Source organism: Chlamydotis macqueenii, chromosome 15 (assembly GCF_036417535.1).
Source record: "Chlamydotis macqueenii isolate bChlMac1 chromosome 15, bChlMac1.mat, whole genome shotgun sequence".
Lineage (NCBI taxonomy): Eukaryota > Metazoa > Chordata > Aves > Otidiformes > Otididae > Chlamydotis > Chlamydotis macqueenii.
Genome location: NC_141570.1, coordinates 18,070,332 through 18,085,398, shown reverse-complemented (window position 1 = coordinate 18,085,398; position 15,067 = coordinate 18,070,332). Strand labels below are relative to the sequence as shown.

Here is a 15,067-nt window from a genome sequence, read left to right as displayed (position 1 = left end):
ACAATCTCAAATGATAACGACTCTGTCTTGTTGGAAATAAAATAAAAAATAAATAAAAAGAGTGCTATTTGTTTACTTATGTTCTGCTTTTCATTAAAAGATCACCTCATTCACTGCTGAAATGAGGGCATATCTGAAGGAAACTTGGCAGGCTTTCTGCTGACTCTAGTACCACCACCTACTTTTAGGATTAGCAGTGAACAAAATTATTCTTGTCAGCTCTAGTAAAAAAAAGCAGATTCACGCAGATAAGTTTTACAGCCCTTCTACTTTCTCACCAACCATTATCCAAAAAAATGCCATTTCTCATTAACATTTTCCTGAAACCATTTGGCAGACTGAGACATACCTGCAAGCACTCAGGAGCAGAGCAGGTGTTTTCTGCCTCAGCAGAGCCAGCTGGATAAATTACAGTCTGAAAAAGCAATGTTAAAGAACAGATTAAGTACTAAGTATTTCAGACAGTCAAGAGGAAAACTTACTTGGGAATTTAATTTTCTGATGAGAAAATTAATACAATCTATCAGATCATAGAGGGAAAAAAACCCCAAACCAAATACCTTGCAGGAAGCACACCAAGACTGTCTGGATCAGTAGCCGTAAGCAATGTCAGCTCAGGTTTAGTACACTGATTTCTGCACCCTACTATGGCATCAGGTCAGGTACCTGAAACTTTTCAGGGCAACTGCCTAACTAAACGTGTAGCACTAAGGAATTTCAAATCATTTGGGAAGAACAGTACTTTAGTTTGGAGAGAGAGGAATACCCTACGAAAGACTGAGAAAAAGACCACTGAGAAAACAAGCACTGTCAAAATTAACTTCTTCTTTTCCCATCCCTTAGTATTTACTCTCAGTGTTCAATTAAAATCTAGAGTAAATGTGAAACTCAAAAAATAGTGACCTGTCCCTGCAGAGTTTAAAATACAAGCATAATTCTTAGAAGAAAGTTTTGTCTTGAGAAAGAAGTCTAAACGCAGACAGGAGTTTGTCTCTGCCTTTCAATTTGGCAAGTAAGATATCTGTACCTTTTCATAAAATATACTAAATATTTATGGATGAAGAGAGAAGTTATCTCGTTGGCTAAGCAACGTATTAAAGAAAGTGGTGAATTTAATTCCAAAGAGAGCAGCTTATGCTGCACCAGCAGCACTCAAACAGGAGCTAAGGCTGTAAGTTTAGAGCCCCATGGACTCCTGGTTTGGAAAGATCTGAGTCTGGGATTTATGTTCAACTAATTATGATAATGATGGCCAGCTTTGAAGCTCGGACATGAAACCAAGCATCTCAAAGCTGGTTTACATTACAGGACATTGCAGCAGGAACGTTCATGGGTGGCATTGTGCAGTGCAGGAGCCCTATATCCAGTTTTTCTCTGTATATTCATAGGCTTTACCATAGTATAGCCATTTCTGCTCATAGGTACTATTAAATTTAACTGTAATAGACTTGTAAGTTAAAGAGAGGTGTTCATTTTAATATATGGAGAAGTAAGAGGATGGAGATACTTATCCAGGTGACACAGCAGGACAGTTCGGGGCTGGCAGAAAAGTCCAGTTCTCCTTACTCCTAAGACAGCGCCTTATCCATTTTCCTGCTATCATTCCTTCTGATGATGAAGGCTATTAGGAGGTCAGAGCCACATGCTTTATTATCTAAGTCATACATGTCTCATGAGCTCATATCTGCTCTAACAGCAGACCAGAGCTGTCTGAAGAGCTGTCTAACAATTCTCCTCCTTTGATTTCTTGCTCATTTTCCCTAAACTAGGTTGGACTCTCATGTTCTCTAGTGGTTGGAAACTCAGTTTCCTCAGGATGAATGTTTGGGTTCACAAAAGTAGATGGTATTTGAATCTAATTTGATGGTATGCAATGTACAGAAGATCACACTAAATAATCTAATAATCCATCAAAACCATAAGCACTCTGAAATGTGACACAGAAGTGAGTCAAATTTCAGCAGAGATCCGGCAGCAGGTATGAACGATTACCTAGCCTGCTAAAGACAGGAAGAAGCTGCATTGTTGACGTTCATACCTGACTCTGAAAAAATACTTTTAAGCATTAAATAAACAAAAAGTGTACAAGAAAAAGTCATTCTTTATGCAACAAAACAAACCTACTTACGTTGGAGTTGATGCCAGGGCCACTAAGACCTTTAGTTAGCAGCTACGACATTCAAGCAAGCTGTAGAAACACTGTCAAAACAACAGCTCTCCAGAAATCTTCACTTGTTGCTGCCAAATCTTTGGTTTTTAGAGGAAAAAAAAAAGTGAAAAAAAAAAAGTGAGTATGAAACCCATAGAATCACCTCAGGTTCGTGATTACAGTTTGCACAGTTCAATGAATGAACACTTAGATTAGACGGAATTATTTCTGAAAGAAAATAGCGCACTTAAGCTTTTATTTTCCTCTTATTTTAAATTTCTTATTAGTGTTCCTGCAACATGGGTAAATTCAGTGAAGCCAGTATCAGGTGCTTTTAACATGCAAGGGCCAACTCTGTCAAGCTCTGAGAGGATGCAGGAGTTGGACTGGAGAGCACATCTGAGATGTGGAATCATTTCCATCAGTACCAGCTTGGCCTTTAATAATCACATTGCTGAAGGACCTGATGCAAAGAACAAACTCCAAGCACAACTGGCCAAGGTAGGATTCACTAAGAATTGGCAGCTGGGTATTATCTTTGTTGCACCCAAAAGGCATAGAAATCTCCAGAGTTTACATACCGCCTGAATGAGCACTTCCTCAAAAGAGAAATCTGTATTACCTTTCCTCAAACTGCATTTGGTTCACAGCCAGTCTGAGAAGAGCTTGCTGGAAGACGGGCAGACTGACAGGATGGCAAGGTTTTACAAGGAACCATGCAACATCTGCCCATCATCACACACTGATTATGTTCATTTGCAACTTACCTTTCCCCACTTTAAACATGTATCTTAGATGGTATTTTTTTTTCTATTTTACTTAGATGCTTTTTTTTTTTCTATTTTACATTTATTGATGTTATTCCCTGGCCATTTCTTGATAGAGAAATAGTACATTAATTACTTTTTTCTTTTTTTGAACAGTGAACTAATTTTGCAAAGCATGCAAATAAAAAAGCCCTCAAACAGCAGCATTTATCTGTTTTAGAGAAAGGAGAAGATTAAGTTTTTGCACTTTCATTTTGCATCAGCAAGGGAAGAGCTCTAAATTAACTAAAATTTAAAAGTAAAAGTATTTACATACAGAATGTCATTAGTCTACCTTTGTCCTGGTTCTGGCCAGGATAGAGTTAATATTTACCTGAGCTGGGTGGAGAACTGAAGCTGGTAGCCCCTATGGCTGGGATAGTTAACTAATTAGCTAACAGCTGGGGTTAATTTACCCAAATTAGCCAAAGGGCTATTCCATCCCATCTGCCATCATGCTCAGTATATAAGTGAGGAGGGTGCTGAAGGGAGGCCCCCTGCTACTTGGAAGAGACTGGATGTGGAGATCTGTTGTGAGCTATTATACTGTATTTGTGTTCCATCACTCTATTGTTTTCTTCTGTCATTACTGTTAAATTTACTTTTTGTTCAATCTCAACCCGTGTGTTTGTTTTTTTTTCCCTGGTTTTCTTTTGTTTGTCAAATCTCCTCCTGTTCTCTCGGAGAGTGGGGGGAGTGAGAGAGAGACTGCGTAGTCTGGTCCCCGTTGGGGCTGAACTACGACAACCTTTGATATGTAAGTTCTGAGTTTTCCTTCCTTTTTGATACATGTATTTCCACATCTTTAACCTGAATTTTGGCCTGGTTGTGGTCAGAAACAGCCTGATATTTGGGAGTGGATCAGACACAAAACTTTTCAAACATTTGTTCTGCCTTTGTCTTCATATTATACAAAGCAGAGATGGCACAGAAAGAGACACATCTGTATTTTTCTCTATCTGTATTATCTTTTCAGTAAGTTTTCACTGAAAAAAATGATGTGTTGGAAGTGTGTTAGTTGAGTTTTGAACAATATTCTGAACTTAACACACTGCCTTTGTACTGACAGATAAGATCTTGTTAAGCTAGCAAGAGTCACTGTGTTACTTTCATAACTTCAGTTAGAGTTCAGTATGTTCTTCCATTAGCACTCTTACGGAGGAGACTCACGTTCACCCATTTTCTTCAATGCACATTTGGAAACAATAGAGTTTTCCTGCCATTCTGTTTCCCTTAAGTAGTTTAAGACATTTTCAGTTTATTTTTAGGGACTCTTAGGAAAGTGCAAACTGATCAGCTAAATGTGTAAGTCACAGCATATAACTTAATGTTTTCTTTTTTTTTTCTTCCCTGTGTATAAAGCATGAAAGATGTTGACTGTAGATTTTGTGTGTTTTAGATTGTATATGATCTAGCCAGCTACAGCACTTTATCCCTGAATTGGCCATCCATCCAAGTTTCTCATGGATTTAAATCTATTACCATTTGCTTCACTTTTTCCATTGACCTTTTCTAATACTTTTAAGTGGCTTTATGGCCACATTTTCAGTCCTGACATTCTGTGCAAGAATATCATTGCTTCAAACTTGTTTAGGGAAATCCACTACGAAAAGGAACACGGGCAGTGCCCTGTGATGATCTATTTGGAACATTCTTGCAGTGCTGTAATCAAATGGCAAAGGGCCTTTCTCTTCCTGCCTTTCTTTCCCAGGCTTGATGATAGTCTTATGTCACATGTGAGATTATGTGAGCAGAGTGCTATTCATTTATCGCCTGGAAAACAATAAACAGGCATAAAAATACAGGAATGAACAAGATTTAGTTCTGATTTTACTCAGGCAAGCTGAGGAATTCCATGTGCAGTTTGCTATACCAGTTACTTCCAAAAAGCCAGGATTCTCCCCTTAGGCATTTGCGCATATGGCATCACAGACCTCCTCTCCTGGGTGCTGATGTCTGCAGCATCCCCTCACAGGACTGCTGTTCAGGACAAGGTTGCTGGATTGACATTCTAGTTCAACAATAGCTGATAACAGTTATGTTATTGAAGGCTCTGTATGAACAACCTACAGCAGTCCTTCCAGTGCTTCCTTCTCCTCCTAAGTACCACCCAATTTGTATTTCCCATATAAACAAAATGTAAAGAAAAAGTGATCCATTATTATTCTAGAATATTGTCTTCCTTGATGTCTAGACAAGTGTGTTCTACCACAAGATACACAGAATGTATTTATGTGACGAAGGTGTCCTGTTTTTACTTCTATCAAACATGACACCAGAAGTTTTGCCAAGACCTTCTCCATCAATGACATAATGTCTCAATTTCAGGTTACAAACTGTACAAGTTTTAGAGTAATAACTGCACAGCAGTCCATCTGTTTTTAAAACCATTTTGTCTGCTTCTAGTACTGCTGGTGGACTTTTACCTCAGTTTCTAACGTGTTCCTGTACCATTTACCTTGAGTTACTGAAATACAATTGAATAATAGACGCCAACAATTTTCCTGTTTAACTGACTGAAGTTCTATCACAGAATTTAACCTAGGATCACACTTTAGGATGTTCACACATATTTAGAAGCACATAAACAAAATACAGTCTTCAGAAAAGGACTTCATCTAGTTTGCCTTAACTATACACACTTTTCAATCCAGGTGAAAAAACTGATGCACCTAAGAAGATTTCCTGGTAGGCATTTGAAAAATCAGATTTCTGCTCCTTAAACAACTTTCTCAAACTCCAACACGCAAGCTGCTTGGCACACAGCCTTTGCTTCTTTTTCAACGAGACGAAATGCCTTCAATTTCTAGTCAATCAGACAACACATGATGAAAACATGAATACATTATCATTTTATAATATGTATTCACCTGTCCCACCACATTTTTTTTACTATAAACCTACAAATATTTGCATTTAGTTAGAGGGATGGTTTAGCACCCCATAAATGTCTTGCCTTGGGACAGATCAGATGTGTTTTTACCCTTTATTCTACCTGGAGTTTGGTCTCAATCCCAATACTGAATAGGCTCCAAATTCAGATCAAGTACCCAAGTTAGCACAGGAGAAGTCTCCAAGGAGCACTGGTTGTCAGTGATTCCTGCTTACTTTTCTGCGTTCTCAGTCCAGCTGCTGTCTGCTCTCACTGTTACTTTATTGATGTATTCAGGAAGTTGTCTGCGTGCACTCCAGATTTTCATTGTCTGCTATTTGGCTCTTCCTGCTGCTATTTCTTTTGGGGAAGCTAGCTGGTGAGGCTGCCAACCTCAAGTCTGTCAGAAGTCTGGGAAAGGATTTGCATAGGGGAACAGTAAAAAAGGATTAAATTGCTTTTGTATAATTTGGAACAGGAAACTATCGAATGCAGAAGGGAAATACTGTCCTTAAAAACTCGTTTTATATGTCTCCCTTTCCAGTTCACTGCAGAGCTTTATGTAAAATATTCCCTGTCCACTTTTGCTTGATTTTCTTCTAGACAACTAAGACAATTTGCGATCTTTACAGCAGCAATCAAATGGAGTACGTGGGAGTGAGGGTGTGATATAAAGCATTTCCTACTGCAACTCCAAAGCCAGAAGTCATTACGGCTGCAAGAATGACTAAAGGACTGGAAATCAAGCAATTGATAGAATAAGTTCCTCAGCTTTCTCTTTAGCAAGCTGAAAAGGGTGATGTTAGTAGCACTAGATGACACTGCTTTATTTAGCTTATCCAAATAACAGTTGGGGTAGGGGCAGAGAACTTGCTAAATCCACAAGTATCTATACAGAAGAAAAAAGAATCAGAATGGAAGTCTTCTTGCTTGAGCAGATAAAAACAAAAGAGGAATCAGTGGCCAGATAAAAGCCAGACAAATCTAGCTGGAAACCGTAAGTGCTTACTGTTCAGAGCAAAGGAATTCATTGCTGCAACAGCTTACCACAGATAGATGGCTTCCTTAGCACCAGGAGCTCAAAATCAAGATCACTGTTCTCCCTGAAGCCCCTTTCCTGTCTTAGTAACTATTGAGTATGTTTATATGGTGGCTAGAAGGTATTACTGAATACATTTTATATTTACACAACTTTCTTCTAATTCAAGGGATGAACCTACTTCATTTTATAACTAGCATAAAATATAGAATGAAAGCCAGGAAAACCTCAGTAGCAATAAAACCATAAACTGCCTACCAGCCACTGAAATACAGTTTTCAAACTGCTTATCTGAAATCCTGAAAGGAGCCCTCCTGTGGCTGCTGAAAAGGACACAGCCTACTCCTGTGAACAGGAACCTAAAAAAATACTAAAATACAATGGGAGGTGCCCACGCAAGGAGCAGCAGAAGGTGCAGCAGTGTTGTGAGCTGTGGGAAGGAGTACGCGTATAGCAGAGGAAGTACCTTCCCTGTGGCACTTGCCCCATAAAGGCTTTCATCTCAGACCCCAGTGTATCCTCACATAACTGTTTTAATATATTTTTGTTGATAGCTTTTTTTCCCTTCTTCTTTTTATGCCTTAAAATCTGTTATTTACAGTTTTTCATGCCTGTTCATGGTAGCTGTGTGTAGAGTTAATCTTATCATTTAATACTAGAACCTGTTTGAGAATAAAGTTTTCAGATGATTAATGAACAGTGACTCAGAAGCGGTTGGGAAGGTGTGTGCTGTTTGGTGTACGTGCCACAAACTTGCCTGGAAAAACCTGTTTGAAGGAGGAAATAGTTATTTAAGCTAGGAATAGACTTTTATCAAAAAACCAAGCAAAATTAGAGATGAAAGCTAAGGTACTCGAAGAAAAAAATAGATTTCTCTCTCCTAAAATTGTTTCTTAATCTCATGAAATCATAAAGGCTTGTGTAGGCTACATCAGAGTATGAGCTACGGGTAAGCAGAGAAACCACGTAGGAGAAGCCTGGCTCCCCAGCATGCCGTGCAGCAACGCTGCACCTCATGGATTAGCCCAAGGGGAACGTGAAATGGGGAGGGCTAGAGTTATCACATCAAGTGGCAGCCCTTGCACATCAGGACGTTTTCAGGTTGTCATGACTCCAAGTGTCTTTACTTGCAAAATAACAGAAATCTCTTCTTACATTGTGGGACACACAGCTGCGCAGTAAAGGCAGCCTGGGCTGGATGTATGTTAGACTTCTCTGCTGCATTTACGTGTGAGAAACTCAGGTGGTTGCTACTATTACCGCTCCCTCCCCTGCAGCCCGTCTGCACTCAGGCAACTCGGATAAGCTTGGCAAAGGAAACAGGAATTCGTTCAAGGCAGCAGTGCTCACGTATTTATAAAACTGTTCCTTATTCTCAGAAAGGGCTGTCTTGCAGGAAACAGACATGGACATATGTAGTAGCTTTTCTAGGGGAAAAAAAAAGATTTTCAGGCTCCAAAGGATCATGAGATAAATGCATTGCATTGACTCTAAAGTCAGAGCAAATTTAGCTTAGTGTGACAAGGTTGAAATTTCATGAATGACTAGACAGACTCATTTGTGACAAGAATCAGAATTAATCGAGCAGCTGTATGAGCCACAGCGGTTCCTCTCTGGCACCATCTCTTTCTAGAGACATCTCTCTATTGAAGGGATGTACACCCTTCTCTCAGGTGAGGTAACTTGAGACAAAACAGAGCATGCATAAGGCCCAAACTGCCTTGAGGCATGCAAAGAGTTAAGAATTTCCTTTCCTTCCTTCCTCTGTTATTTTGCAAATATTTTAGAAAATCCAGGCCAAGTTAAATGATCTCATGTTTTTCTCCCCCTTTAATTTTAATAAAGCTCTTTTAAAATAAACATCTTGTACATTTTTAGGACCTGTGGAAAAGTTAAATAGAAACTGATTGCATATAAATGTGAAATTGATTAGATTATTTTCAGAGATTAAACTAAAATGCACACTGGAATTCAGTAGGAGGAAGATTTTTGTAGGATTGTAAATTGTTACCACAACCAAATGAAAGGCCCCAGGTTCTTAAGTCCTGTTTCAATCTATGCTGACTAGACCGATCTGTGTAAGGATATAGATTAAATGTCCAGATGTATATTTAAAGCCTTCTTTGTTTTAGAAGTATGGTATTTACATTTTGATAGTTTCCTTTTTTCTGTTGAAAATGTCATGTTTAAGACAGTTACAAAGAAAACTCTGGGGATTTTATAGGTATCCTTTGGCACATATAGAACTTACAATACACTTTAGCTTTCAGATCTGTTGACTATTTATGCCAGCCCTATTCACATTGTTATGAAGCTTTATAAATAAAAGCTTGCAATATTCCCAAATCCAGATCAATCTCTCCACTCCTAATATGCTTGATGAAAATTGTGCAATGCATTGGTTTGAAGGTATTTTCCCTGGGCACAAACTAAACCGTTGCTTCTCTCAACTATGAAACTCAGTCATTCCATCTGAGTATACACAACAAATACACAGAAGTTACTGCTCAGAATGATTCTACTCTGCTTCAACACAGCTAAATATCTGAATGCATTACCTGCTGATGCCACATTCTGTTGAGTGGGGTTTTTTTTTTCCCTTTAAAATGCTTTTCTTTTTGTAAGAGATTCCTGGACCGTTTCCCATCACCATCTGATTGAAAACAAAACAAAACTCGGTAAGTCGTAAAATAGTGACCTGGAATTAAACTTCAAAAGAAACAAACCCTAAAACCAACAAGAGCAAGGGACATTATAATCTCTATCAAGAATTTGTCTACGACATGACAGTAAAAACTGTCAGGTCCAAGTTCATTTCAGATTCAAGATCTGGGTTATGCTTGTAATCCAAAGATTGCAAGATATCATAGTTTTACCTTGGAATAATGTGGTCATATACACTAAAATTAATTGTGAAATCTGTCACAGTTACACTATTCATTCAATGAAATATGCTAATCTCAACAAATGTAACTTTTACAAAAGAATTTTTATGAAATATAGAAACATAGATGGGGAAAAAAAGTTTAAAGAACTGGCTGAGAGGCAAAATATTGAATATAAAGAAATCTACAAAATGAGGAGGCACAAAAATGTTCCTCCCACCATATTACCCAGCTGCTGCTTTTTGCATTCAGACACTAAACACTGGAAAAAAACCTCTCAGAAACAACAAAGAAACAAGGATAGCTGTCAGATTGAGGCATTTTAAAAATGCTTATGTTGTACATAAAACTACACTGATTACAGGATGAAACGCGTGACTTCAACAGCTCTTTCTCTGGGTCTCACTGTATCCAGCCTATAAAAGTCGTGGCCTTGGTGAAGTGAGAGAACAGTGGGAGCGCAGCTGTCTACAAGCTCTCAAGAATGCTGCAGCACAAAACTTCACTTGTTCTGGAAGGGAACGTTTCCGGATGGGCAGCTCCCTGAGCCAATCCCTCACCATGCTCTCCTAGGAACGTGCTGCTCAGCCTTTGTTGTTCTTGCTTCCTGCCTTTGGAGGTCATCCAGAAATGACGTAGACTGGTACAACACTATCTGGTGATCCTCCCCACCAATCCGTTTATGTCTAGCAGATTATCTAAATCATTTTATCCAATGTGTGGCCAGAATGAATAATCAAAAACTGTTTGTACAAAGCTTCTGTGATGCGTTGGAGGTGGTTCCCTTGAGGACGTTTTTCTTTGAATGTCTTAAATGACAGCACTTTCTTTAAAAAAAAAAAAAAAAAAAAGCCAGAAAAAATTTGAGAACACACAAAGAACCTAAATCACATCCACTTACATACAACCAAGCAGGGCTTACAGATGGATAGTTTCATATTCAAACAGCAGGCAACAAAGCCCAGCCAGGTGCTGTCTGACAGCACAGCACAATAAGTGCTGTAAAGGAATGGAAATAAACCTCAGGTTTTATGATTACCAACATTCATACACTGAAAACTTCACTACTGAATTTGTAATGCATGGGTTTGTGGTCTGGCTGTTGTACTTGCACTGTGGCAACATACAAAGTGCATCAGAAGAGGATTTGAGAAAAGAAAAAGAAATAAAAGTACTCTTCCAAAGTTCTCTGCTGGCTGAGCTTGAAGAAAATGGCCTTTCCAGGAGACTGAGGACAGTTTGTACATGGGCAATCTGCTCAATACTGTCCGTGCTAGAATCAGCTTGTTCCTTCTACATCTTAAAAAAAAAAAAATCATATGATATGTCATTTATTTTTTCACGCAAGCAGAATGAAAGAGTTAAGGGTGGTCAACTATTACAGAAGCATTGTCACATAGTACTGGAATGGCCATAGTTTGCTTCAGGCAATCCTTATATAATAAGGAGTAGCACTGTTATCTGAAGTACTAAAGACTACTAAATGTCTTCCCTGGTTCTCTTACAAACTTGTGTAACAACATTTCCAGAGTCTGCTGCAGTCTGTTTCCATGCCCCTGCTGCCGCCCCTTTGATGGCTTCCTGCTTTCCTTCCATGTGTGGAATAAACCCGAGGTACCTATACTGCTTTCAAGAAAAACAGGGCAGGGAAAAAATTCTCACAGAAAACACTAATTTCATTCTCTTTTCTAACCTGATTAGAACCACTAGTACTAATTAAGTATAAGAGAGCTTGTAACCTAACTTCACTCACTGATTAAGTGAGATTGTGAAACCAGTTCCGCAGAGCGACGCTGCAGTTATGAATGTGCTCGTGTTACGCTCGTGTAATGTAGTCACTGAGCTGCCACTTTCAGTCCTGTGATAATATGAATAAAAACAGTCATGGTTCATTTCTAACCAAGTGCTCTGGGCTGCACTAACTGCACTGCTTCACTGATAGACTTGCCCGCTAAAGGTGAATCATTTCCACCTGCTGCCCAAGAGAGAAAACGTTACTACCAATGAAGCTCAAAGTCTGAACCACAAAGGTCCTACCCAGAATCTAAACTGGGAACGCAAGTCCTCTGTTCCACCGTAAGTAGAAAACAAACAACCCACTCAATCCTTTCTGAAGCTGAGACATAATTTTGCCCAATTCTTACTGGGCTGAAATACGTGCTGCTTTGTTTCATTGTTTTTACTTTGAATTCCAATTTTTATTAAAAAGAAATGTCTGCTTAGTATTTGCTCCAAATTGCAAGTAGAATTGATGTACGAGGCCAACATCTTCACCATACCCCACTGCAGGTAACAGCTGCGCCACAGGGGATTTGGCTCCCTCGCATGCAGCGAGGCCTAGCAGGGGAAACACCGCTGCGGTGGCAGGAGCTGTAACATAAACACAGGAAAGGAGGACCCTGCTAAGCAGAGGGTGACCTCTAAAAGCACTCTGTATTCCTTGCCACACAGCCTTGGTACGTCCCCATGGGGTGGTTGGCAATGAAGGTGGGCAGTGGGAGCAAGGGATAGGAGTGACAGGCTTGTAAAACGCTCCCTGACGTACATCCGCCTAGTCACCAGCGGCCCACTGAGAAGCTGGACCTCAACTTTGTCGTGTGCAGATAACACACGCTGGATTCTCTCAGGAAAATTATAAATAGCAACAACTACTTGAATTCTGTTTCTGAGCAGCAGAAGACCCAAATCCTAGGTGTTATCGGGAAAAAGAAGGATGTGGCCTTGATGCATAATGAAGACATTTAACTCCATTAAGTCTCCTTCTCTTGGTTTTTATCTATAAGTACATGTAACTGATGAAATTGTAGATAAGGTGTAAAATGATGTAACTAACAAGGCACTCATAATAAAAGTAGTCCCTCTGCAAAACAAATAGCTCCCAAAGTGCACTGGAGTACCTGTATAAATATTCACTGCAAAATGCAGCTAGCTTACAGTGACTATCTACTGTCAGGAAGTCACAGGAACCACCACAGAATAAAATTATAGGGAGACATTTACTACTGTTAGCTTCACTTTCTTCCGTACGGCATTCACTTCATAACAAACCAGATTTTTTTTCCCTGCAGTCTATCAGCAATTAAAGCTTATTTTTGGGTGATGCTCGCAGGCGAGCTCTGTGAGAGCCAACCTTGGACCCACAGGGCTCAGTACGGTGTGGAGACCCGAGCTCAAATCAGTGCAGTCATGTTCATATGCTGCTGCTTCAGGGTCCAAGATGATTAATCTATTGAAAAATTGCATTGCTGTAAGGTTTGAACTGGTTTGGACAGTGCTAGCCAGGAGATCTTCCCCATTGCTCTACTATATAACATCAACAAGCCCTTAAAGATCTGGACTGGGCTGCAGGTTCCTGGCATCTTTAACTCTTTGGGTTTTGCCTACAACTAACCTTTCAGCAGCAGGAGCTAATTTAATTTTCAAACCACAGACATCATTAGCAAACCTAGTACAACTTAGTGTGTAGGCAAGATCATAATAGCAGTATAATTTAAATCACATTACAGCATTTTTAGTGGTTGTTGGAATTCAAGTTGCATTGATTTTAGTAGGCTGGCTGAGAAACTACATTAGTTTAACTGGTTCTCTTCCATTTTAAAGCTGCCTAAAGGAAAAGCTTCAACAGGTTCATCACATTGGCTATAATGAATTCTGATAACAAAGTAACATAATAATCAATTAGCTGGGAAATATTTTCTCCCTTCTTGCTTCTTAAGACTGAACAAAACTTTTCCCTAGCAATTTCTCTCATCTAAAAAGCACTTACAGGATTCTGAGGGAAAATATGGTTATATGATAACATACGCTGCAACTAAGAAGTACGCTGTACTAATCCCATGGGTCTCTCCTTTTTGGTGATATTTCTTCTCCATTTACAGAAAATAAGCCTTTAAAGGAAGTTGGTCTTCCCTCTGCAGCTCCCAGTGAAGTTTTCAAAACTTTGAGAATGTAGTTTCAATATGAAAATATGACTTGTATTGTTATGTTCTTGCAGCAAATGTCCCCAAAATACTTAGAGTATGAAACAATCTTAGAGGGGACATACATGATTGCTTTTAAGTTTTTATCAGGCAAAAGGAAGTAAGAATTGAATGAAGGTTTAAATGAAAATGGCGGTTTATTGGAAGCTTACCTTTGCAAAATGTTCAGAGATCAAGCACCAGATTTTTTTTTTTTTTCATTTAGAAGAAACATTAGATAACATAGCAAAATGGAAATAAGTCCCTATAGAGCTACAAACAGTGCCTCTATGAAAATGGCTTAATCACACAGTTGAAATCTCCCCCATCACGATAATTCAATGCTTCTCTTCTGCTTGTAATAAATTCATTGAATGTTATGTTCATCACAACTGCAATTAGAAATAGAAATTCTGACAGTGTTTGAAATTCAGGCACTTTCTTCTATCACAGTTTTTCACTGAGCTTACATCTCAAATAAAATGTATGTTCTTGAGAAAGTAAAACTGTTTGCTAATTCACTTTGTAAGGATTTTTTGCTTTCGTATAATTTAAGTGTATTTCTCAAATGCAGTTTAAAGCAAGAAGGAATTCAGCCCAATAGCTCAACTCTAACAGGGAAAGAAAATATCAAATGAACTGCTTCTTTGTAACATGTAAATGTTATCTGAGTTTACTGATTATTTAAAAGGAAGTGCTAATGTTGGCACTTGTTCTCTGTGTGTGCTGCCAACTTTGTAGTTGAACAGATTAGACAGAACAAATAAAGTCTAGTTTTTCTGTGCTGGAACAACTGGGAATATCTCAAAACAAGGTAAAGTGGGTTCTGTAAAAATCCATCTCTTATATTCTATAGTGCACTGAGCAATTAAAAGCACATCAGACAAAACACAAAGTTGACAGTATTAAAGAGTTTACCAGCTCAGTGACTATAGGAGGTTTGCCACATCTCCATTGATAAGCCACTGGAAGAATTGTGGCTGATATCAGCTCACAGAAAATCTTGGTTTCAGAGCTCCACATTCAATGGTTATTCTGGCAAGTGATTCTTGTTCTGATGAACATGCTTCTGCACCAAATCTAGACCATTTAGCACATCCTGCTGCACAACTTTAAGCTATCATGAAGTACACCAATACTCGCCAGCAACATCCATCCAAACGTATTCTACAGGACCACGTGCAAGTGCTCAACGCAGCCATGCTAGCCCTAGAGAGACCACACAAGTGAGAGGTTGCAAGGGAAGATAGCAATTAGAAAGATATATCTGAGTGGCTTAATCTGCTGTTAAAGGTCAACGCAGCCAAGAAACCATCACTTCTTCAAGGTGCTACGCAAACCAGTTTGGCAAATAGGT

The 15,067-nt window shown here is 39.0% G+C and overlaps 1 long non-coding RNA gene across 2 annotated transcripts in view; it reads right to left on the bottom strand.

The window, feature by feature from the left end:
* Nucleotides 1-324: 324 nt before the first annotated feature.
* The window catches only part of LOC147598911 (uncharacterized), a 77,453-nt gene continuing 62,710 nt past the window's right edge, over nucleotides 325-15,067 (bottom strand). For both annotated transcript variants that reach the window (XR_015260242.1, XR_015260241.1), the window contains 2 exons: nucleotides 2,129-2,247; nucleotides 325-415 (listed from right to left, as the gene is read on the bottom strand). This is a non-coding gene — a long non-coding RNA (uncharacterized LOC147598911). The remainder of the gene's footprint in view (nucleotides 416-2,128; nucleotides 2,248-15,067) is intronic.